General features: G+C 41.0%; 1 long non-coding RNA gene across 1 annotated transcript in view; it reads left to right on the plus strand.

Annotated features, from left to right (window-relative positions):
* Window positions 1-6: 6 nt before the first annotated feature.
* LOC106515657 (uncharacterized) overlaps window positions 7-3000 on the plus strand; it is an 11752-nt gene continuing 8758 nt past the window's right edge. Inside the window, exon 1 of the long non-coding RNA XR_001310027.1 lies at window positions 7-1163. This is a non-coding gene — a long non-coding RNA (uncharacterized LOC106515657). The remainder of the gene's footprint in view (window positions 1164-3000) is intronic.

Here is a 3000-nt window from a genome sequence, read left to right on the forward strand (position 1 = left end):
ATTACTGATGTTATTTATTTATTTTATTATTCTCCTCCTGCTTCCTGCTGTTTATACACAGGCAGCTGGGAGTTTACAGGAAGCAGGGAAAAGGCTGCAGCCTCCAAAGCCGCTAAGTTTTAAGAGTGTGACCGGGAGGGGGGGGCAAATTGCACTCGAGCGATAATCTACACAAATCCCCCCTGCGGCTCAAGCCCCCTGCTGACACCGCGACGCCGATTATTTCATCCGCTGCTCAAGGATCATCTCCCGCCGGCCGCGCAGGAGCGAGAAGGAGACATGATGGAGATAGAAAGCGTTCTGTTAATGGGTGTGCTTCCTTCCCCCACATCCTCCTCCTCCTCCTCCCCACCTCCTCCCCCCAAATTAAACGAGTGAACCAAAGAGCCCGTTCCGGTGAAACATTTCACCTGGTGAGGGATGCGGTCACAGCCCTGCTCTGCGCTCCATCCTTTGTTCCAGCTGAGAGGAAAGAGAGAAAACGACTTTCAGACGGAGCGCCGTTTTTATCCGAGTCCACGGAGAGGAGGAGCGGTCATCCTCTTCCACTCGCCCGGGTAAACACCACCCCACGACCGGATTCAAACTGTTAGGAGCTCCGTGGCGGCAGGTCCCCTCAGGTCCGACTGTCCGATCTGAGGTCCGGGGAGCGCGAGGTGCATGTCTCCTCCCCTCATCGCGGCAGGTGCGATTCCCCTCAAAGTGTCCGCCATGCGTCCGAGGCAACAAAAACAAACAAAACACCAGGATGAAACTAATCAACACTGAAATGTGCTGCTAGCCGCGACGCTCTGCCTTGTGTTGTCATGAGCTCTTTTTTTTTTTTTACCCTTTTTTATGTCCACATTCTCACCGTCAAACCCGCTCGTTAAGCAGCGCAGAGGAGGAAAAAAACAGCTTATCTCCAGGCGGTTTGTCGCACAGAAACCGGTCAAACGCAGGAAACAAAATGGTTTTATTTTGTCACATTAAAAAAGAATTAAAAAAAAGAGGGGTCTCTCCTTCAGTACACAGCTCAGTACGCCCATCAATTGAGCATCTTAAACGTACAGAGCAACCTAACCTGGGGAGGACGGAGGAATGACAAGCCCGGCGTCCAATTAAAAGTCCGGAAATGGATCCGGGGAGGCGGGAGGACGTGGTTTGGGCTCACCGTGTCTTTGGTAGGCTGCTTCAGTGATCCATCATCCAACAACAGAGACTGAAACTTGTGCAGCTTTACTTCCCTTTAGAATTTAACATGTTTATTTATTATAATCAGCGTTTTAAGATTATAAGGCAAAGCGTATCTTTCATATTTCTTATATATTGCTGTTTTTGAAACTCGTTGAAAAGGTTTTATTCTTTAATAAAAAGGTAGAAGAGCCCAACAAAAAGGGAATTAACTGAAGGGAATAAACAAAACGTGATTATGTTTGGGGAGGGAGCGCGAATAAAAACCACCAAATTAGCCATCTTCTTCTAGTGATTTATTTTTATAGCTATTCTTACACTTTGCAGCTGTTCGTATTATTTATGCATACCCTGTCAAATTATTCAAAGCCAATGTGAAGCCTTTTGTTTGAGGGCAGAATCACTCAGTGTGCGCGCTACACTGCCCCCCTGTGGTCAAAGATGAAAGGATCTCAACTTCACTTAAGTAGGACAAGGAGGGCTGTGTAGTTTTCCTGCTGACGCAAGGTGTTTCCAATTAGGAGACCAAACATAATAATGAGCTTTAATCCACATTATTATTTACAACAATCCTGCTTCCAGAATGCATCTTTGTGACTGGATTATAAAAACCTGTGATGGTCCTATTTTTTTTACTTTTATTCCTTAGAGATCCATAATAATAATAATAATAATAATAATAATAATAATAATAATAATAATAATAATAATAATAATAATAATAATAAAATAAAATAAAGTGGACTTACATTCTGTAATTGAAGAACTGGAGAGTGTGGTGTTCCAAGCTTTAAGCTGCATGCAATGCCTGGTTATACARGTTAATAAATGGCTTCCTGGATGAGGAAAAACTCCATGAAAAACTTGTTAAATCTTCTCTGACCGCTCCAAACAACTTATCCAGACATTTACTCTTGTGTGATGCTAAAATAATTAAATGAATGAGCCAAAACAAAGTCCAACCAATCCAAATAGTTCAACAAAAAAGAGTAAATATAACGTAACACATCCGAAAGGGAGTAAAGCAAATGCTTAAAATTTTTTTTAAGTAAAATAAAATACTTTCTTTGCAATAACGTTCCCCTAAATTTATTAAAAATGTTTTTTTATTTGCTCTATTTTGTTTTTGCTCAAGACATAACCTATCAGTGAAAGCCAAACATAACCTGACATCAGTGTTGCCAGATATGTAATAATTACCATTTATTGTAAAGCCATGATCTCTTTCTCTGCATATGTTTACAAATCACAACACACCTCATCTTACAGTCAGGTTTGGGTCGATATGCAATCATTTTTAAAGGGACTGTACAATAATTTATTTCCTAACTGGCAACCCTGTCTGGTATAAAAACCACAGCAGCAAAACATCATTTTTTTAAACATCATTTTTCATAAGTCAGTCAAACACAGGTGCGCAGAGGGGTTGAGTTCAGGACTGCAGTTAGGTCATTTCCACTCTTTTTACTCCCAAATTCAGGAGGTATTTTCTGATTAACTCTGTCAGTGGGGGTAAGCGTTGTCATCAGACTGTGGAGATTTGGGATTGTTACTGGTGGATCACAGGTGCTGACAATCAGGCATCAATCAGGAACCTGATCATCAGCACCTGGGGCACCAAGAGCTCAAAACAAGAGTCTCCAACAAGCAGAATAAGCAGTCTGAATTTAATACTGTTTTTGAGAAAATAAACAGGATTTCCAACTGTATAACATTTATTACCAAGAATCATTGCTACAACAAATAAATGACTGGTCAAACACAAGTGTTTTTTTTTTATTTTATTTTATTTTTTACTTTTTGTGCTAAATATACCACTATGTTTAT

Source organism: Austrofundulus limnaeus, unplaced genomic scaffold (assembly GCF_001266775.1).
Source record: "Austrofundulus limnaeus strain Quisiro unplaced genomic scaffold, Austrofundulus_limnaeus-1.0 Scaffold31, whole genome shotgun sequence".
NCBI classification, from domain to species: Eukaryota; Metazoa; Chordata; class Actinopteri; order Cyprinodontiformes; family Rivulidae; genus Austrofundulus; species Austrofundulus limnaeus.